We start from the raw sequence: 23,425 nt of genomic DNA on the forward strand, positions 1-23,425 counted from the left end.
ATCCAGAAGGCTGATCTTGTGGAAATTGGGCTGAAGGAAGGGGGGAAATAGGGAAAACTGCCCCCATTTTCAGTCTCCTCATTAGGTAAATGGTACATTTTCCTCAGCGGTAGGCCTACTACAGGTAAATGTACTGTGATGAGTGCAATATGTTTGTGAGAATAATAAATTATTAGAAATAGCTGTTTCTACACTGATGGCGATGTAGTGGTCTGCATAAAGGAAAAGGTTAGGAACCCTTGGTCCTCACTGACTGGCTCTTCCAGGTTTCAGGCAGGAGTCTTTCCCAGCTCTACCTGGAGATGCCAGGGATTGAACCTGGGACCTTCTGCATGCCAAGTAAATGGTCCAACACTGAGCTACAGGCCCAACAGCTGACCTGGTGGTACTGAGTGAGAAGCTGGCACCTGATTCCCAAGTGTCCTAGTCTGAGCCTTAAAGTACCTCATAGTATGTGGCTACCAGAAACAAATAAAGAAAAATAGTAAGATGGAAGTGATACTTGAGTAGGAAACTACACAGGGACTAAATCACAATGACAATATGAAATGGGATGCAGCAGCCAACCTGAACAAACAGATGTACCATTAAGAACACGTTAGCTTTTCTCCACCTCTGCATGTACTTGGTAATGACTGAAAGGCTCACTAACCCAATAGGAGCCACATGATACATAAACAAATGGATGAATAGCACAACGTGACTAAATGAACTGGAATCAGAATGCTCAAAAAGTCAGTCAATCAACCCCAATTTTTTATGGTACACGTATCTGAACAGGAATAACACATCAACTTAATGAAACAAAATACATACAAATGTTGCAAAGCATCTTCCACAACATATATAGTCCATTTTAACACTTAGGTGTGATCAGAACAGTTCTGATATATCACCTCCATTCCTAGGTAACTGTGAATGGGAATGCGTCGCTATACAACAATGAGAAGAGTTCTCTTCATCCTACTCAATTGGTGTTGAACCCTGTCTATAGACTATCTGGATTACAATATAAGAACTGTTGTGATCACACCTAAGTGTTAAAATGGACTATATATGTTGTGGAAGATTTTTGTTTCATTAAGTTGGTGTGTTATTGCTGTTCAGATACATGTACCATAAAAGATTGGGGTTGATTGATTGACTTTTTGAGCATTCCGATTCCAGTTCATTTAGTCACGTTGTGCTATTCAATGATTGAAAGGCAGCAGACTGTGTGCAAGAGACTAATTTTTCATTCAGCTGAGGTCTTGGCTGAAAGATAGATTTACATTCACATTGATAAACTGATGCACTATTTCTGTGAATGGACACAGTCTTGAAAAGGTGCATTAATGTAATTACAGAAAATGAAGTATCCAAGTTTCCTTCTTACAGGCATAACCCTACACCAATAAAGGGAGTGGGGAGAATTGCACAAAGTAAAACACTGATATTGTATTGTTCACATGTCATTATCACAGAGATGTGTGAAATTTAAACAGGGATTTCTTTATCACTCATGTAAATGCCCAAAGGCTGACCCTGGGGAACTTTCCTAAGCCAAATTGTATTAGAGAAATGGTTAAGGCAATTTAGTTAGTAAGACAAGTTGCTGTTCCTCGCCATTTTCAAGATGTTCAAAAAGCAGAATAAAATATTTGTCCCTTCATAAAATAAAACCCTATGGTCAATAATGTTTTGATTCGGCTACATACAGGGTGGGCACCAGGTAGCAAGGACCCCTGGGCAAGGATCCCTGCTGGTGCACTGGGCTCCTGGCTCTCTATGGCACATACTGGCTCCCCACAATGGTGCTATTAGCTTTCCTGGCACTGGGCACCATTGAGTGAAAGCAGTGCATTGAGTGAAAACAGAGGCACAGTCTGTCCAATAATTCCTGCCACCAAGAAAGTTAACCAGTTAAAAAAAGAAGGATGTCCACTGCCAAGTTACATTTCCCAATCCAGGCACAGCTGCAGGGGTGGGGAAGGGGACCAGTGTACAGCTTTGGGGGTGGGACATGGGAAATTAAAAATGGCCCCACATGCTAAAGGAGAACACATGCTGCTGCTATTATCCATCATCTTGCCAACAATGGCTCAATGGAAAAGTGACAGTAAGCAATACGGAACATCCTCTTCCTTCAAGGGTCAATCCAATGGCCCTTGAGATGGGTATGGGCCCTAGGGCCCTTGAGATGGGTATGGGCCCTAGGGCCCTTGTCCAACCTGGCTGACCTCTGACACTGCCTCAGATAAAGCTGGTAGCTTCAAAATCTGGAATACAAAAGAAGGCATGGACATTTAAAAGTAATCTCCTTGAACTTCCATTTATTACTTATGTACGTATTTAATGGATCAAGCCAATGCCTCTCCTGAACAAAGTTATCTTGAGCTGGCTTACAATTTACACCAAATACATATATATCATAAATCCATAAACAATCTAAATAATACTTGAAATCTACTAAGAACTTTTCTTACTCCAGAGTCCTCCTCTGCTGATAAATCTTTGGATTCAGTTCTAATTTATAGAAATAAGCAGCCATACAAGAACCACCTCAAATGCAAACCAGCAAGTCATTTTCCCAAAGAGGCAGAAGCAGCCCCTAACCTGACTCAGGGGAGAGCAAGGTCACAGCTACCACAAGTTCTGGCTGGTTACCAAGGCCAGACAAAATTTGTGGACCCACCACAAAGGTGTGTAATATTGTAGCCTTTATCATTTAAGCCATGTGCAAAAAGACATCAAATCTGTCCAAGAGAAAACTGTACATTGAGGTGGTTACATTGAGGTGGATACGTTGCCTGACTGACCTGCCCCATGTGATAAAGACATGAGTACAACATAAATGTGTGCATCTTCCCCCTGTCAGCACTCTGTTCTTTAATCACATGGGGAGGAAGTTCATTCAAGCTACCCCTTTTCAGCCCACAGTCCAGATACTACTTTAATGTAGCATTTGACCTGCATGCTGAGGAATGATGCAAACAAACTATGCCCCCCGCAACACATACAGTTAAGCCGCACTGGGAGAGGAGATGCACACAACTCACCCATTAATTTGGCATGACTCCGGGAGTTTATTCCTATATGATGTAGCAAGGACAACATCAAACAATCTGTCAAGAGTGAGGGTGGATCATTTTACTTTTTACTGGACAGGAGATCTTCTTGGAACTCTACATGCCACCTTGAGTTTCACCACGGAAGACAGACAGGATAACAGATACAATACAAAACAATAAAAATGGCTTGTGTCCTACATTATAAAGATACAGTTTCTTCTACAACCTATAAAGCCAATAAGATCAGCCGAGGATTTTTCTTTTTCTTTATTTTATTTATTTATTTATTTTTTACATTTATAACCCGCTCTTCCTCCAAAGAGCCCAGAGCGGTGTACTACATACTTGAGTTTCTCTTTCACAACAACCCTGTGAAGTAGGTTAGGCTGAGAGAGAGAAGTGACTGGCCCAGAGTCACCCAGCTAGTTTTATAGCTGAATGGGGATTTGAACTAGGTTCTCCCCGGTCCTAGTCCAGCACTCTGACCACTACACCACACTGGCTTTTACACCATCAGTACAAGAACTACCACCACCAAAGAGGTACAGAGAGTCCCTCTGGGTTAGCAATGCTCCCCAGCTCTGAAACTCTTTTTCCCTTGAGTTTTGCCAAAACCAGAATCTAAGTATCCTCTGGAGGCAATATAAAAATGTTTCTATTTGGGCAAGCCATGGATAAAGCAAAACTTTATAATGTAAAAGAAGGAAAGGATAATGTAAGGGGGTCGGGGGTAAGAATGTAAAATGTACGTACATGAGCGAGTACGTACAAGTAAACTGTATTGACAGCAAGTTTTGAGAGAGTGAGATAGTTAAGTATTTATGTACTGCTTTTCAACAAAAGTTCTCAAAGTGGTCTACATAGCAAGAGGTAAGGGGAAATGGTTCTCTGTCCTAAAAGGGTTCACAGTATGCGCATGTGTGCACACACACACCACCAGCAACAGTCACAGGAGAGATGCTGGACTTAATAGGAATAATTTCTCTCCGCCTACGAATATGAAAATCACCACTTTAAAACCATTTTAACTGCAGTTCGCAGAGGTTATTTTTTTAACATATTTGTTAGCATCCATTCCCAGTTATCTTTAACATCCATTTGTTTTTTTAAAAATGAGCAAACAAAGGCTATATTTAAGAAACACGGATCAATTTGACTGCTTACTGAAAGTGCCTCCTTCCCAAGGTGGTGTTGGTGTCTGTGTGTCTAACAGTAAACACTCAGAAGGGGCACAAGTGTGATATAATGGAAGCGTGTATTTAGCAGAGAATGCAGAGCAGCTGCAAAGGTAGATTAGGTACCTCTGAGCAGGGCCGGATTAAGGGCAACTGATGCCCTAAGCACAGCCCAACAATGGTGCCCCCCTCAGCCCCCTCCATTGCTTAACTGACAAGACATTAAGACTCAAGCAAATTATTTACTTATACCTTAATATTTATTTAAATTTTAAAAAGTTTTCTTCTAGATTTTTTAAGGTAAAACAAAACAGTTCCACTGCCTATAACTTCTTATAAATAGCCGCATCAGAAGGAATGATTGAGAAAAATATTTCATCTTCAAGGTAAGACATCATAACATATGACCATCTTTTACATGAAGTTTTATCAATATTTTGTACTGCTCTTTACAGTAATCTTTTGCAAATCAATTACTTTTTACTTCAGATACATAGTTTAGTAGTTTCTCAAAACTTTAGGCACTCACCGGGCCAAAGAAAACAGTTTTTTAACAATGCAGAATAAAGTCCAACACGGCAGATAAAAACAATTACAAAAAATCAACTAAAGTTGAGTGTGGCAGTGAAATGCAAGGTGGCAAAAGAAATGCAAGGTGACAATAAGGGAGGCGAAAAGACAGTTTGAGAAACATTTAGCTAAAAGTATCAAGGGGAATAATAAAAACTTCTTTAAATACATCAGAAGCAAGAAACCAACAGGAGGCTGTTGGACCATTAGACAATGAGGGAGTGAAAGGGATGATTAGGGAGGATATGGAGGTTTCAAAGAAGCTCAATGAGTTCTTTGTGTCCATCTTCATGGCAGAGGATACAGAGCATATACTTGTTCCTGAACCAGACTTTTCAGGGATGGAGGCTAAAGAACTGAATCAGATAGAAGTAACAAGAGATGATGTTCTAAACTGTCTGGAAAAACTGAAAACTAACAAATCGCCAGGGCCAGATGGCATCCATCCAAGAGTCCTCAAAGAACTCAAATGTGAAATTGCCGACCTCCTTGCCAATATATATAACTTATCCCTGCAATCAGGTGCTGTACCGGAGGAGTGGAAAGTAGCAAATGTAACAGCGATTTTCAAAAAGGGGCGATCTGGGAAATTACAGGCCGGTTAGCTTAACGTCTGTTCCAGGCAAATTGATGGAAAGCATCCTCAAGGATAAAATTGTAAAGCACATAGAAGAACAGGCCTTGCTGGGAATGAACCAGCATGGCTTCCACAAAGGGAAATCTTGCCTGACCAACCTTTTGGAGTTCTTCGAGAGTGTCAACAAGTGTGTGGATCAAGGTGATCCAGTTGACATAGTATACCTGGACTTCCAAAAAGCTTTTGACAAAGTTCTTCATCAAAGACTCCTGAGGAAACTTAGCAGTCATGGGATAAGGGGACAAGTACATGTGTGGATTACTAACTGGTTGAAAGACAGGAAACAGAGGGTAGAGATAAATGGAGTTTTCACAATGGAGGGAAGTAAGAAGTGGGGTCCCCCAGGGATCTGTACTGGGACTGGTGCTTATTAATTTATTAATAAATGATCTAGAAGTAGGGGTAAGCAATGACGTAGCCAAATTTGCAGATGATACCAAATTCTTTCAGGTAGGGAAATCCAAAACGGATTGTGAGGAGCTCCAAAAGGATCTCTCCAAACTGGAGGAGTGGATGACAAAATGGCAGATGCGGTTCAGTGTTGGCAAATGTAAAGTGATGCACATTGGGACGAAAAACCCCAACTTCAAGAATACGCTGGTGGGATCTGAGCTGTTGGTGACTGACCAGGAGAGGGATCTTGGAGTCATAGTGGACAGCTCATTGAAAGTGTCGACTCAATGTGCAGCAGCTGTGAAAAAGGCCAATTCCATGCTAAGGATTATTAGGAAGGTGAATGAAAATAAAAGGGCTAATATTATAATGCCCTTATACAAAACTATGGTGCGGCCATACTTGGAGTACTGTGTACAATTCTGGTCACCACATCTAAAAAAGGACACTGTAGAACTGGAAAAAGTGCAGGAGATGGCAAACAAAATGATCAGGGGCCTAGAGCACCTTTCTTATGAGGCAAGACTACAACACTGAGGCTTTTTAGTTTAGTAAAAAGACGACTGTGCGGAGACATGATAGAGGTCTATAAAATCATGCATGCTGTGGAGAAAGTGGATAGAGAGAAATTCTTCTTCCTCTCACATAACACTAGAACTGGGGTCATCCCATGGAACTGATTGCCAGGAAATCTAGGACCAACAAACGGAAGTACTTTTTCATACAACGCATAATCAACTTCTCTGCCACAAGATGTGGTGACAGCCAACAACCTGGATGGCTTTAAGAGGGGTTTCTATAACTTCATGGAGGAAAGGTGTATCATCAGCTACTAGTTGGAGGGCTGTAGGCCACCTCAAGCCTGAAAGGCAGGATGCCTCTGAGTTCCAGTTGCAGGGGAGTAACAGCAGAAGAGAGGGCATGCCCTCAACTCCTGCCTGTGGCTTCCAGCAGCATCTGGTGGGCCACTGTGTGAAACAGGATGCTGGACTAGATGGGCCTTGGGCCTGATCGAGCAGGGCTGTTCTTGTGTTCAGTGAAAGAGTTAAGGGCATGATAGTTAGGGGGGAAACTCTGTGGTGCCCTCCCTTCCCTTGATGCCCTAAGCACGTGCTTGTTTTGCCTTATAGTTAATCCAGGGCTGTCAGTGAGGTGAAGGGAGTTTAAGCTGTCCAAATGCTAACAATTTCCTAATGAGGGTGAGCTCCAGTTCTTTCTCAATGGGTGGGATAAAATCATATTTCCATGCCATTCTCCCAGGCCCCAGAGCTTATCTGAGAGTACTGTCACAGTATGGCTGCTTTGCCCCCTCCCTCTCCCCACTGCAAGGAACTTAAAGACTGTCATGCCTGATGCTTTTTTCTGCCCCCAAAGTTCCTGACACACTCATTTTGAGGGTCAGAGGAAGAGTGCTTTACACTCTGAATCACCCACAGACAAATCATTTCCTTATTCTACATGGCAGTCTCCCACAGACCTAATGCCAGAGGGCTTTCTGGAATCTTATTAGGAGCTTTTCTCTGCACGTTATATAAACAGACCCACACACCCTCCGCCCTAAAACCTTGCAACTTAACACACAGAGCTATTCCACCAAGGCAAGCCTGGACGAGGCCCCCTTCAGAGTCCAGCAGAAGGTTACTCAAGTATTCAGACAGTCATAAAAGAGGCCCTGAAGAGAGAACTCATCAGGGAGCTGCAAAACATTTAACAGCTGGTTAATATGGCCTAGTTCATGTTGGTCCACCGTCTATCAGAAAGCACATACCTTTCAGCTCACATTAATGGATCTTGCATAACAAGCATTTCACCTGAGGGACCAAAAACTGAACTACTCGCCTAAACAAACTTTTAATATAGTATATGAACGGCATGCAAATCCATTCACTTTGCACAAAAAATCCTTTGCACTTATTTGAAGTATAGAGCCTTTTCAGCCAATGCAAAAAAATATACAATATAGTAGATGTGGTAGCCTTGGTCACAGCAATTTGTGTCAGCTGCCTGGGCTGCTATAGGGCAGTTAACCACAGAGAACATGAACAGAACTGGTGGACACCTTACTTGCATCTAGTATCGTTTGGTACCACAAAATGCTAAGTAGACCAAAGAGCTTGTGTGTGTTTTTATGAGAATTTCTTAACATTTACCATAGCCTTAGCAGGAGTAGGCTAGACAACTAGAAACTGGATGGCCAGTTTGGCCAGATTTTCTTGAACTGAATGGTAATCCTTGGAGGCTGTAATTATTGGTTTGTTTCCTGGGATCAAAAAGTGTGTTTCTTAGAACCAAACCAGACATACACAAGAGATCCACAGTTGGCAGGGTTCCATGTTTTCATTCACCACCTTGCCATGAGCTGGGAGAAGGAAATTGCTTCTGATCCAAGACTGTGCTTTGGAGGGACAGCACAAGGTCAGGAACTAGAGTCTGCTGGGACAGGCTCCTGGCAACTACAAATATTGTTTAGCCACCAAGGCCAGCCCCACATGTGGCCTTGACCCCTAAGTGGTTAGCATCTCCTGGGTCTTTCCCAGATGGCGAGCTTTACTTCAGGATTAAGTAGGGTAAGGTACAGCGAGTTATGAGGATATATATTAGCCGCATATTAAGTGTAGTAAAGATAATTAGGGGAAACCTCAGGGCCATTCACATCAGTGCTGTTTTATTATTTGTTTGTTTGTTTGATTGATTGATTTCTATACCACCCTTCCAAAAATGGCTCAGGGCAGTTTACACAGAGAAATAATGAATAAGATGGATCCCTGTCCCCAAAGGGCTCACAATCTAAAAGAAATGTAAGATAGACACCAGCAACTGTCACTGGAAGTACTGTGCTTGGAGTGGATAGGGCCAGTTACTCTCCTCCTGCTAAATAAAGAGAATCACCACATTAAAAGGTGCCTCTTTGCCAAGTTAACAGGGGTGATAGGGTTCCTCTCTGTTCCTTGTGATTTTTCCCCCATGCACCATTCATACCTCATGCTCCCCAGTCTTCCTCTGGCTCCTTCTGACCAAGGGCTTTCTAGAGGAGGTGGGAGTAGGTTGCTCCTACTCTTTCCTACCTGCACATGCGTGGGGTGCATCTTTGAAAATTTTCAGTTGGGTCCATGAAAAATTGTTTCTATTTCCTTTATTAAAAAAACAACAAATGTATTCTGGGGGACACTTTTGCAAGCCTGATGACTTGCCAGACCAACCACATGGATACATTTCCCCCCCCTGTCCTGAAGCCTGCGGTAAAAATTCTTTCTCGGTTGATCGTTGCCAGGGACACCTCTGGGTTATCCTTTCTCACTAGCTCCAAGGCAGGACAGATTTAATTGGTTAAAGACATTTCGGCCACTCCTCCTTGGTGCTAGGAGGATAACCACTCCCAGTTCTTTCTGTCCTCGCTCAGCTCCAGGCAGACGTGTTTTTTCCTCCAGCTTCCTTTCTCTTCTTCCAGTGCTGGTCTTCCTCGTGAGTTATTTACCCGTGTGTTTCTATACCACTCATTCCTCTTTCGTGTCCACCTTATCAAAAAAAAAAAAAAGAGTTCCCCCCCCGCCGCTGCTCTCCCGCCTCCGGGCCGCGAGACACGCGCTGCGGCGGCCAGGCGGGCTACCCAGGCACGAGCGGACACCTCGTTGCAGCATTTTCACAGAGTCCCCTGTTCCAACCCGCCTCCCACCTCCCTGGAGATTCGGGAGATCGGACTGAGACACGAGCGGGAAAGGGCTTTAGAAAAGGCGAGAATGGCGCAAAAAGAAGGAACAGCGGCCATCTTGGATATCCCTGGGCAGCATTCGTCAGAGGTACTGTGTTTGGAGTCCTCTGCTGGTGCGATTTTGGGAGAACCCTCAGACTCTGTTGCTACAAACGTGGGCCCCACTACCACATCAGCTGCCCCTGCTACTGCAGCCCCTGTAATCCCGATGGCTATTCCCCAATCTGTGCCACCGGAATGGCAAGCACGGTTCCAAAATGCTATCAGTGCTACTGTCTCTCAACTAAAACCCGCTAAAAAGGGAAAGAAAAAATCCAAAAAGTGGAAGAGAGCGTCCTCCTCCTCGGAGAGCACTTGCTCCTCCTCTGAGGATAGCCCGCCACCTAAAAAGGCTAGGGAAAAGACAAAGCACCTAAGACCTAAGAAGGTTCAGAGGCCAGAGAAACATGCCCTCCCCTCCCATCACTCTTCGGAGGTTTCAGAGCACGAGTCAGGGGATCCCACCCCAGGCAACCCCAGGCCAGTTAACCCTTCACGGCCAGTGGTCTTGGACTCTGATGTGGAAATTGACCTCTCTAACCCGGGGGGGCTTCCACAGGATCCCGAACCTATAGACAGGGAGGAAGGGGAATCGTCTGGCGGGGAGGACAATGAGGCAATCTCGGTGTCTCAGAGACTGTTTGTGGCGGAGGATTTTAATCCATTAATGACACGTATTCTGAAAACCATAGGGCTTTATCAGAGTACCCCCGCTGATGCTTCCGCTTCTGATAAGGGAGAAGCAGTTTTTCCCAGAGCTAAACCCAAGGACATCCTCCTGCCCCTCCCTGACTTATTCATGGAGGTGGTCAAACAGGAGTGGCTCCTCCCAGCAGCCAATACAAAACCTATGTCCATAACTAACCATTTTTATTCTTACCAGCAGGCTCCATCTGATCTCCTTAAGACGCCTTGCGCAAATGCTCCCATCGCCCAGCTGGTCTCCAATTCATTGGTACCCCGGGATGGTGAGGTGACCCTGAAGGATCCAGCCGATAAAAAGGTTGAGATTGCCTTTAAGAAAACGCATGACAACTCCTCCCTATCTACCAGAGCGGCCACCGCAGCCTCTATGGCCGCAAGAGCCTCTCTCTTATGGATAGATGACCTTCTTAACGATACCCCATCTGACCCAGTCAAGCTAAGGCAACAGCTGGTTAAGGTCCAGAAGGCTCAGGCTTTCATAGCCGATGCCACCCTGGACTCTGTAAGATTTTCCTCTAGAGTTGCCGCCACTTCAGTGCTGGGGCGCCGTCACCTGTGGCTAAAGAATTGGCAGGTTGACAATACCTCAGAGAGTAACCTAACTGCAGTCCCCTACGACGCAACCAAGCTCTTTGGGGAAGCTGCCCTTAAGGACGTCCTAGTTGAATCTCATGATAAACGTAAAACCATGCCTTCACCGGCACGCAAACCCGACCGCACATTCAAAAGGTCCTTCTCCTAGTGGCAGCCCTTTCGGGGTTCCCGCCCCTTTAGGGGCAGGGATAGAGATTTCAAACAACAGCGCAGCTCCTGGGGTCGCCAAGGGGTACCCCTTACCGGAGTAGGCAATCTTTCAAGACCCAGCCCTCTACATCCAAGAAAAAGCCAGCCCAATGACACACCCCAGGGCTCCCTGGGGGGCCGCCTAGGTCGCTTCCTCCCCGCCTGGGAGTCCTCCGTAAGAGACAACTGGTTTCTCCAGGTCATCCAAGTGGGCTACAAAATAGAAATGGACGCCCCTCCCCCCCTCAGTTCCTTCCGTCCCCTCGGTCTCGGTCGGCTATCAAGCACTCAGAGATGGCTCAGGCGATTTCCCATCTCCTCGACATCGGAGCCATAGAACCGGTCCCAATTTTTCAGGAGTGGAGAGGCGTCTATTCTATTTTATTCACCGTCCCCAAAAGGGACGGCTCCCGACGTACAGTTTTGGACCTAAAATACGTCAACAAGTGGGTCCGGCGAGAACGCTTCCGCATGGACACTCTTCGATCCATCTCAGAGGCCCTACATCACCAGGACCTCCTCGCCTCTGTGGATCTCAAAGAAGCATACCTGCACATCCCTATTCATCAGGAGAGCAGGAAGTTTCTGCAATTCAAGTATGCGGGCCTACACTACCAATACACGGCTCTACCCTTCGGCCTCTCATCTGCGCCCAGAGTCTTCACCAAGGTCCTAGCCCCGCTGGTGGCCCTGCTGAGACTTCGAGGGGTTCGGCTCATGGCGTACCTCGATGACTTGTTTCTTCACTCGCGCTCTCATCTAGAGGCACAACACATCTCGTCGACCCTCGCAGAGTTAGAACGTCACGGCTTCATAATCAACCGCGAAAAAAGCCAGCTATCCCCGTCCCACCAGCTCCTCCACCTGGGGGTACTCATCAACACAGAGCAAGATCGACTCTTCCTACCGCAAGAGCGATTTACAACCCTGACAAGAGAGGTACAGAATGCCTTACAGTCTCCATTCCCTTGGCTGCTCTCTCTGGCGAGACTCTTGGGTCTGATGGTCGCTACCATAGAAGTAGTAGCATGGGCCAGACTCCACTTCCGCCCACTCCAGTGGTTCCTTATCCCCCACCAGCAGTCCATCGCTCGGAGGCGCAAAGTGAAGGTGAAGTTGCCCCCATCTGTCCGGACAACCCTCCATTGGTGGCTCTCACCGGACCACCTCCTCCAGGGAAAGGGGTTCCTGGACCCTCCCAAGATCATTGTGACCACAGACACCAGCGACAGGGGTTGGGGCGCTCATTGCCTCAGCTTGACGGCTCAAGGCATTTGGTCATCCACAGAGAGAAACCACAGCATCAACTGGAGGGAGCTTCGTGCCATCTGGTTGGCCCTACTCTCCTTTCACTCCACAATTCTGAAGCGCCACGTACTGGTGAAGACCGACAACACCATGGCGAAGGCGCATGTAAATCGGCAAGGGGGCACCCGCTCCTCCTCCCTTCACCAGGAAGCGGTCCTTCTTCTCTCCTGAGCGGAAAAAGAGCTAGAGTCCCTGACGGCTCACCACGTAAGGGGAGACCTGAACGTTCTAGCAGACTGGCTGAGCAGGGAGGATGTGCAACCAGGGGAGTGGTCGCTCCACCCAGCCGTGTTCCAGCAAGTAGTAGACAGAATGGGGTCGCCGATAGTCGACCTCTTTGCCTCCCCGCTGAATGCTCAACTGCCTCTCTTCATGACCAGGTTCCCCTGCCAGGGAGCAATGGCAACGGACGCTCTCTCAACGGACTGGCCCCCGGGCCTTCTATACGCTTACCCACCGACCCCTCTGATCTCCAGGGTCCTGAGGAGAATACATCTCGTGCGGGCCCAAGTCATTCTAATCGCCCCCTTTTGGCCTCGCCGCCCCTGCTTCCCAGAGCTGCTACACCTATCCACCCAACCTCCATGGGAACTCCCGGTCCGTCCCAACCTGCTCTCTCAGGGGCCAGTTCCTAATCAGGATCCCGGATGGTTAAGGCTTGCCACATGGAGACTGAGCGGCGAGCCTTAAGGCAATTCGGTTACTCCAAAAAAAGTCATCTCTACTATGCTGGCATCCCGCAGGTCCTCCACCAACCGCATCTATCAGTGCACCTGGAGGACCTTCCTGAGGTGGTCATCTCGACACTCCGTTCCTAGGGGCAGCGCTACTCTTCGCCACCTCCTGCTATTTCTTCAGGAGGGGTTGGACAAAGGCCTCCGCCCCAACACCCTAAAACGACAAGCTGCATCACTGATCGGACTAATCTCAGGAAACCGCTCTAGTTCCTGGCAAACTTACCCGCACCTGAGGTGTTTTCTTCGGGGTGCAACACTGCTATCTCCTCCGACGGTGCACCGTTTTCCTTCGTGGGATCTGCATGTCATCCTCAAAGCCCTTCAGAAGCCTCCATTTGAGCCCCTTGCAAGCCTCCCCCTTCGCTTGCTCTCCTTTAAGCTCGCCTTTTTGGTGGCAATTACTTCAGCACGGAGAATTTCAGAACTGAGAGCCTTGTCCATTCATAGATAATTCTGCATCTTCTCCAAAGACGCAGTAAGGCTAATCCCAGATCCCTTCTTTAGGCCAAAGGTGGCCTCAGTTTTCCATCAGTCACAAGATGTTTTCCTCCCATCATTCTGTCCACGGCCAGCTCACGAGCGGGAGAGACTCTGGAACAACCTGGATGTCCGGCGTTGTCTCAAAAAATATATTGCACGCACCGCCTCATTCAGAAATACGGACCAAATGTTCGTCTCCTTCCATCTGAGATCAATGGGCTCTCCCGTGTCCGCGCCTACTATCGCACGATGGATAAGGGCATGCATCTCGCTGGCGTATGAGACACAGCGCTTACCTCAGCCTTCTGGCATCTCGGCACACTCCACCAGGGTGGCAGCCACCTCAGCAGCCTTCTCAACTAATGCCCCAGTCCAGGACATTTGCAGAGTCGCCACTTGGGCCACCCCCTCTACGTTTACCAGATACTACAAAATTGAGTCCCACGCCAATCTTCAGGCGTCTTTCGGTAGAAGGGTGCTTCAGCAGGTCCTCCCTCGGGAGTAGGCCGGAGCGCACCCGCCCTCTGCGTTGGACAAGCTGTGGTATGTCCCAGAGGTGTCCCTGGCAACGATCAACCGAGAAAGGAGAATTGGTGTTCACTTACCGTGAAGGCTTCTTCTGGTTGATGTTGCCAGGGACACCTCGACCCACCCAGTTTGGCGCTCCTGGCCTCCTTCCGAGGGGGTTTTTTCCTTCTCAGGCCTCCCTTCAGGGTTCACAGAGTGTTTCAGTCTGTTTTTTCTTCCTCCCAGACCTTGTACATAGTTCCAGTTCGTTGTTTTCTTTGATTGTTCAGTCCTTCCTTTGGCGTGTACCAGTACCTTTTTCTCGGAGAGCAAGAACTGGGAGGGGTTATCCTCCTAGCACCAAGGAGGAGTGGCCGAAATGTCTTTAACCAATTAAATCTGTCCTGCCTTGGAGCTAGTGAGAAAGGATAACCCAGAGGTGTCCCTGGCAACATCAACCAGAAGAAGCCTTCACGGTAAGTGAACACCAATGCTCATGTCTATTGTCACCACTGGCACTCTTCCAGGGATCGAGCTGTAATCTGGCACTCGGTAACGGCCCCTGGAGCCCCCTTTCCCCCTGCTGCTCATGGAGTGGCTGGCTGCAGCAACAACAGCAACCTCCCTCAGCAACCCCACTGCCACCTCTTCACACATGTAGGTTCTACTCTGACATAAGCTCACACCTGGAAGGGAGCACATCTAGGCGCCCATGACACATACCCATGCCTTTCTGATGCTTCATTATGCTTGAATAAACTGCTTCTTCTCGGTACATACATATACATAGTACCTCCCCCCCCGCCCCCGCCGTGCATGGCATTTGGCAGCGGTGGCAATGGAGCAGTGGGGGTAGGGCAGCCTATCCCAGGCTGTTCCTTCAGGGTTGCTGCTGCCACCACCACTACACAGCAGAGAGAAAAGGAAGTATGCATGTGTACAGAAGAACGTCATTACTGGCAGGGGTTCCATTCGTCTCCTACTACTGTAACAAGGCATTACAGCTATGGAGAAAGTGGGGTTAGGTTGCAGGATGGAGGAATGGCCAAAATATGGCTACAATGTGGTAAAACAGGGCCAAAAGGCTTACTGTGGTGTGCTCTGCAGGGTCGGCACATATCCAGGAGTGCCCCCAAAAGGACAAAATGCCCTCCCAAACTGCAAAAAATCACGGAACAGCATCATTCCCCCCACCCAGAAATGAGCCACAAATGGCTGCCCGTCGCAGCAAGTGCAGTGGCCCCCATGGCAGCTGTGCACACAATTACAGCTCTGCCCCTGGTATGGACACCTGTTTTAAAGATGGCTGGGTATCTGAGTGTGAGGGGGCACAGGGAGGGCACAGGCAGGCAGCCCACGTTCAGGCCCTCCACCAACCCAGTACTCCACCCGCAGCGCTCCTTGGAAACACAGCAACACAGGAAGCTGCCTTCTACCGATTCAGACTCTTGGTCCATCTAGCTCAGTATTGTCTACACAGACCGGCAGCGGCTTGCAGGCAGGAATCTCCTTCAGCTTGGAGATGCCAGGGAGGAAACTTGGAACTTTCTGCAAGCATGCATGCAGATGCTCTTCCCAGAGTGGAGCCATCCCCTCAAGGGAATATCTTAAGGTGGTCACATGTAGTCTCCCATTCAAATGCAAACCAGGGTGGACCCTGCTTAGCAGATGGAACAATGCATGCTTGCTACCACAAGTCCTCCGCGCACAGAGAGCCACTTTCCCCCCTACTGGGCAGCAGCGGCAGCCTACCTGAAGGGGCAGACCGGGGTAGGCTGTCCTGACCCCACCACTCAGCCCGCACTGCTGCAGCCACCTCTTCACACATGTAGTTTCCAGTCTGATACAGTCTTACATTTGTGAGTGGGGCACATCGAGGTGCACATTGCACATACCCTTCCCTTGCTGACTCTCATGTGTGCCTGCATAAACTGCTTCCTCTCGGTATATACATACACAAACCAGTGGCGGCAGTATAGAAGGGCAGCGAGAGTTACCTTGTAAAACTGAATAGCAGTACTACCGCCACTGCTGAAAGTCTCGGAGAGCAGTGGCAACCTGTCTGGCATCCCGTGCAGACATCTCATGCGGCAGCACTGCCGCTCCCACACTCACCTGGCCTAGGCGCATGCGCAGTGGAACTTCTTGGCACTGAGATAATGTGGGCTAAGCTCCAGTGAGCAGGGAGAGATCTGAATTGTGTATGGAGGACACCTTGATGTCTCTCACAGACTCAGATGTAAATCCCGTCCATTTCTGAACGCACACCCACCCTTCCTGTGGTGAAGTAAAGGAAAATCACCGTGTGGGAAGGGCCCTGTGGTTTTTGTTTTGCTCGTGCGGAACTCTGAGAGAGTGGTGCTCTGGAAGAGGGTGTTGAACACTTTTCACAATTTAAAACCCATCCTCAGTTGTTACTAAACCACATGGGGAAGGGGGAAGAAAAGTACCAATGCTGTACTTCTGCCCACCCACCCCTGCAGATAGAACCTAAAAAACAATTTTCACTGACTGGTAGGCTGAGGGTTAGAACCCTTTCCTAGAACACCACTTACTTGATTTTCCAAAGAGCCCGTCCTTTCTGCTAATTAGCAAACCAAAAGCCACAGATAATCCTAATCATGATCTCCTGCCTCATCTCTGACTTGATCCCTGAGTTTGGGTTTACACACAGGCCTGGTATTTTGGATACAGGTCTAAGCCTCAGACCTGCACTATATTCTACTTAGAGAAGGATATTTGTTATGGGCCAAATATATCCACATGCAAATGCTGGTTTATTTAAGATATCCTACACACAGCAAAGCGGGGCGCTCAAAACCAAAGGATTGCAGCTGCAGTCATAAATCCATTCAAAACCAGGCAAATGTTGAATGGCTATGGCTTGGTGCAGGCTTGTCCATGCCATGCTCTAGGAAAACAATAATTAAATGTCACATTGTGACTTAATTAACACAAGGTTAAATTATATAGGCATTTCCAATATCAACAATTTTGTTATTTTTTTGTGTTAGAATAATAAAACGCCTGTAATAAACAAAATAATCCTATCACTAAAAGGAAAGCACTTTTTCACACATTGCTTAAATACAAAAGGAAAGTATTTTTTCACATAGTGCATAATTAATCTATGGAATTCTCTGCCACAGGATGTGGTGATGGCCACTAGCTTGGAGGACTACTAGTCTGGTGGCTATAGGCTACCTCCAGCTTCAGAGGCAAGATGCTTCTAAATACCAGTTGCAGGGGAGCAACAGCAAGAGAGAGAGCACATCCTCACCTCTTACCCGTGGGCATCTCAGAGGTATCTGGTGGGCCATTGTGTGAAACATGATGCTGGACTAAGTAGGAAAAGGGAGAAAAAAGGGAGTAAAAAGGTAGCACTAAAAAGGTACAGAAGCCTCCCTTGAAGCTGGTCACAACACTGTACACAGCTATATTACTTCCTGGTGCTGAAAGCAAAAACATAAACAAGCCACCACAACAGAGCTCTTGCTTCCATCTTAAATATATACATTATATCTTTAAAACATATCCCCCCCAACTCAATTTCCTATTTGAATAAAGGATAAGAGCTCTACAAGTATTCAGGGGTACCAATCCAAGGTACCAGATTTTGTATTAAAATAAAGCTGGCAAGCCTATTTGTGGCACATTCCAATCTCAATAATTCCTAATAAGCGATTGATAATCCTCTTTACTGTGCTGAAAGGGGGTGAAGGTGAGGAGGCTGGAAGTTACTTTTTCTTATCTTCAATAAAATAATAGGGGAGAAATAGATAGAGGCTTGCACCTCTTCTGATAGCAACTCTCTAAATCTTTTGACCAAGACAGGCTTCGCAATGCAAGATTTGTCAATATAGCTCTCTATGTGGCATTGTTAATTCATGTTTGTCAGGAGCCAGGGGCAGGGGAGGCTCGAACCATGGACTTTCAGAGCTGTACTCTGCTGCCCCTTGTAGTGAGCCTCTTGAGTTTACAAACTGAAAGGTTCCAGGCTCCAGAATTACTTTACCTATTCAGAAAGCCCACTGGTTAAGTTTCTTGCTCAGGCTTCACTTCTGCCATGTGTGCCTGACCACTAGACCTGTTCTTGTGTGTGTACTGGCTAGATTCCTCTCAGATTTTAGTCCTGGGGAATTGTACCTTTTTCTTTACACCCAGCTGGTTCTCTCAGCAACCTGCAGCTCAGCATCAAAGCAAGATTTACTCCAGGCTCTACTAAAGCTGTTTTTACTTGTAATTTAAATTATATTTTTAAGCCCAGTGCTAATAGATACAAGGGAGAAAAACCTCTTGTACCTCCACCTTCCTTTCCCATGAAGTTTTGACCTTACCAATGACCATTTACATTTTCACCACTCTACAGCATTGTGAATTAATAATACCCAAGCAGCAGCTTTTCCTATGAATCTCCAGGCTGAAACTGTTTCATGAACCCAGCATTACCTAATTATAGCTTTCCCCTTCCTTTAATTGCAGTGTACCCCTGCCCTATTTCCCCTGTGAGTGTGTAGGGGAAAGTATCATCCTTCATTTGAAGAACCCTCATTTAAATTCAACAGCTGAGTTGCACGGACTTAACCGTTAAACTGATTTATGTTGCATAAAAGATCAAATCAGATCACACCTTGTGGCCAAATAACCATTAAAAGGTTTCTGTAAAGATCATTAATTCACCTCCCTGGACAGTTAGTTTAGCAGTAAATATGACAGAGATGACTTTATCCAGTTAACCTTAATCATTCAATTTGTTATTATGATTGGTCACCTTGCCCTAAATAACATGAGTGTGGGGGGGGAAAGTGAGGGAAGAGCATTCTTTTTTCAAATACAGTTAATGAACAACTGAACTGCATTATGACCTTGTCTGACCCAACACCTACGGGTCAATGGAGAGCTTCAATGGACAGTGCCCTTGGATCATGCAACCGGTTAATTACCCAGAAAACGTCATACTATCACACAGCAGTGATCTTCCAAATCAGATGCAGGAAATATTGCAGCAGAAATGGATCAGAGCAACTGAGCGATAGCACAAAGTCTGCTTTTGCAAGGACAGGATATAATTTCCATTTAAAGGGCATCTTAGATGTTAATTTTATACCACACACTTGCTTTAATTTTCAGTCTTATAAGAAAATAATTCCATTTACACAAGCATAAGAAGCTGACCGAGTTGACCCTTCAATTGCACAAAAGAGATCTAGAACTTCAAGAAATCACACCCAGCACACCAGAAAACCTTGAGCATAACTAACTTTAACTCAAATGTGACAGCATTAATATCAAAAAGTCAATGTTATCTAGAAGATTAGAGGACTAAATTTGGAGCACAACACTCAGTTTGGTGTAAAAAAAAAAATTACCTCTCCCATTTGCAACACAGACACAATAAAATCCTTTAACAGGACATATACTGTAATTAAATTGCTATCATAATGAAATGTAAAAACTGTAAAAGCACTCTGCAGAATAAAAATACTATGCACACTAATACTATCATAGTATCATGTGCACTGATACCATGCATGGATTTTTTTTGTTTAGCTATAGCAGAGATAGGTAACCTTTTGGACGCCAGCTGTTGAACTACAACTCCCATCATCCCCAGCCACAATTTATTGTGGCTGGGGATGATGGAAGTTGTTGTTCAACAATAGCCAGAGTGCCAAAAAGTTGCCTGTACCTGAGCTATAGTGTAATCTTTCATACTTGAGTTAACCCAGACTTCATTAATCCAGCCAATGTCACATTCTCTTTCCCTCTCAAAAGACGGAATGTGTGTGTGTGTGTGTGTGTGTGTGTGTGTGTGTGTGTGTGTGCGCGTGTGTCCCCAAAAGTATCCGTGTGCATAAAAAAGAGTGTACAGGTTTTTGTTTTACCAGAACTGCAGCAGAAATAAATTCATCACATTAATTCCGTGATGTTCCATTTTTCAGAATTTGTGAATTACACAGGAAAGTCTTTCCATACATTTTATGTTAATGCCTGATAAAGCCTTATTATGTGCATTGCCACCTCAATGAAGCAGTCATCATGCAATGGCACCATGTCAGAAATCTAAAATCAGCAACTACATACCTCTAAAGGTCTATTACACCCACATTACACCTTTCCCCTCATTCAGAAACATAGGGAACCAACAAATGCCAGTGCAGTTTCACTGGTGTAAATGAAATGAGACTCGACCTGAAAAGGTCTAGATTATTGCTTCCTCCCCGGATCAGTTTTGCTATCGCAACTGCTCGAACAAAGCCCCTCTGCTATCACACTCTTGCATTTGGTATTCAGTCAGTGAATCAGTAAATCACAACTCGCTGCATGAAAGGGTTCATTCTGTCTGGGTGCAATTCACTGTCTGTGTGCTCATTTTGTCCAGGGCGAGAGAGACATTTTATCCTTCATTTCTGTGCTCAGGCACAGGTTCCTCTAGCCTTCCCACATTTTGTATGCAGCCAGAAGGGTGTGGCATAGAACATCTCTCCTTCCAAATAAAAGAGCACTCTCTCACCTGTGCCACACAGAACAACAACAACAAAAAATCTTACACACACTTTTGTTTTATATCTTAAAGACAACAGCAAGCAAGCAAGCAAATATATCAATAAATAAAACAAGGAAACAAGGGGGAAAGGATAAGCTAAGTTTTTTAGGGCTAGTATTTTCTAAGGTTTGATTTCTGGCTGGCCACAGATTTGTTTTAAACAGGGCAGGTTGTTTCAGTTGTGCCTAGAGAGACAGTGGCTGGGGCACTAGCTGCTGTTGAGTGTCACAGCTTGAGGGTGGGGCCACATTCCTGAGCTGGCCTGGCTCAGTTTGAAACAAGCTCTTGAGAAGACCAGGCTCAGACAAGGGGAGCTTTGTAGACAGGAGTTTCAAACAGATATTGAAGGCATTAATGCGTGGAGTTTAATGGGGAAATGTGCAGGAGGGCACACATGCAGTCTCCCTTTATCAGAAAGGAGACACACAGCATGAGAAGGGGAGTACTACCCCACTTTTGTAATTTATTTTGGATGACATCCTTTAATTAGCCAACACCTGCAGCTAAGACCTAGCTTTCAAGTAAACAAGCTCTATATATCCTAGATACCCCCAAAAAACCAGTTATGAAGGTAGAATGCCAGTGCAAGAGGGGGTGCTTCCCAGTGTATTGCACAGAGTGTTGCATGCATGACTATCTGCCTAAGGGGCAGAAGACATGGATGTATGCTTGGTGCAAAGGGCTCCAGGCTCTCAGGGAACAAACTGGTTCCTTCTAACAAAGCCAAGGAGGCTGTCCTGGAGAAGCTCAGGCAGGCAGAGATGTATGTGGGTCATACCCTCAGGAATGTGTTAGAGGCATCCCATTCCCAGGCCAAGAGGAGAATGCTCACTTAGAAGGGACCCTTTCCTTGGGTGATGCACCCATATCCTTTCGCCCAGAGAATATTTATCCAGGGGTTGGGGGGTGTCCTTGTAGTGGGTGATTTGATCTTTAGGGGTACAGAGAGATGGGTTTGTGACCTGCATATAGACCCCACTGTGACTTGCCTGTCTGGTGTGAAGGTTGTGGACATCACACAGGCGTCTAGATTGGCTGTCAGGCAATTCTGGGGAGGAGTCGGCTGTCATGGTGCACGTCAGCAGCAACAATGTTGGGAAATGCAGTCGGGAGGTTCAGGGAGCCAAATTAAGGTTGCTAGGTAGCATATTGGAAGTCCAGAACCCCTAGGGTAGCATTCTCTGGGGTGCTACCTGTTCCACATGCAGGGCCAGCGAGACAGGTGGAGCGGAGGGGTCCCAATGTGTGGATGAGGTGGTGGTGCTGGGAGGAGATTTAGATTTGTTAGGCACTGGGATACGTTTTGCGACAAGACATGCCTGTACAAAAGGGATAGGTCCCACTTGAACCAAGATGGAACCCGACTTCTAGAACTTAAAATCAAAAAGGTCACAGAGCAGCTTTTAAAATGGGGGAGTGCCTACAGGAACTGGGTAGTATATGGTTCAGCAAACAAAATCCCTTAAGGTGCAAGGGTGTCACAACACACCTAGGGTGTGGGAGGAAAAGGAAGCATGATTCCATTTCATGTTTCTGCCCTTCTTCATGCAACACCCTGCAGCTGGAGGAAGACAAAGATTCTGCCAGTGTAACTGGGAAGCATCTAGATGGCTTTAAAGAATCAAAGTTGGGTTTTTTAATTCCCTTTTCCAATTCCAAAGCTTCTATACATTGGTTTCAGATGGCTTTTTAAACTATTTATTCAAGCACAGCTTAAGCTAATAAGATCTTTTAAAATAAAATTAAAAGAGCAGGCAGCTTGGAACATGTGTAAGAATTGCACTGATCACGAATTCTTTATTGAGCCAGGCCTGAAACGCATCCTTAAAATTGATTAATTTTAAAAGCCTATTGTGTTACTCATTGCACAAATAATTAAAATTTGTAAAATTTATAGGATATGAAATCCAAGCTCCATTGGACTTGGGCAGCATCAAAGCAGATTGCTGCTTGTTTTTATGTCTTGCCTCCAGGACATGATACATTTTGTTTTGTGGAAAGGCAGATCCCTCAAGGACATGCCAATTAACAGACAAGAAACAATCTGAAATCAATCATTACAAAGTCAAACTGGCATTATAGTTTTGAAAAAGGCTACATTCTCTCTTTCTCTGTGTAAAAACAGCAATGAAGTTTAACACTTGCTTAAGATAAACATTCCCCCAGGCTGTTGATCATGGAAGCACTGGTCATCATAGTTATGGCACTTCCCTCTTCACACAAACACCTCTATAATCATGAATGATGAGGCGGGGGTGAATGACAGCACAGGGGCGGGAATTCCAACCTGCTTCAGCACCTGTAACTATGTATAGCACTTTTCTTGAAAAGTCCGAATAGGGCTACTAAAAAAGCCTGTGTTCCGCGGGCTGCTTTTGCAGGATTGAGTATCAGGACCAGCCAAGATTTGCTCCAGAACCTCCTTGCCTGCCAGGGGTCTGCAAATGTAGAATTAACTCACTAGCCAGCCATTGCTTGCAGTTGCTACCAATCCTCTTTCTCTTTAAATCCTTTCTGGCATATGGCAGAGGGCTAAGTAGAGAAGTGGGTCATTTGCACTAAGATATGAAGATGGTAAGAAACACGGAGAAAGCCGTCAGAAAGAATTTCTGCTGTTTTTTACCTTCCCATAAATGGCAGTTGAAATTACTCTCTGAGGAGGAGATCTGTGTGGTGCTTAGTGTCCTGCTCACCAGAGGGCTGAGGGCATTCTCCACTGGTGAGCTGGCAAATGGATTTATGGGTGCCTTTTGCATAACAGAGAAAGGAAGGGACCATGTCATCT

At 46.0% G+C, this 23,425-nt stretch overlaps 1 protein-coding gene across 10 annotated transcripts in view; it reads right to left on the reverse strand.

Annotated features, from left to right (window-relative positions):
- The window catches only part of SEMA5B (semaphorin 5B), a 576,167-nt gene that overhangs the window by 467,213 nt on the left and 85,529 nt on the right, over positions 1 to 23,425 (reverse strand). The gene's annotated exons all lie outside the window — the stretch shown is intronic.

This window comes from Hemicordylus capensis, chromosome 1 (genome assembly GCF_027244095.1).
Source record: "Hemicordylus capensis ecotype Gifberg chromosome 1, rHemCap1.1.pri, whole genome shotgun sequence".
NCBI classification, from domain to species: domain Eukaryota; kingdom Metazoa; phylum Chordata; class Lepidosauria; order Squamata; family Cordylidae; genus Hemicordylus; species Hemicordylus capensis.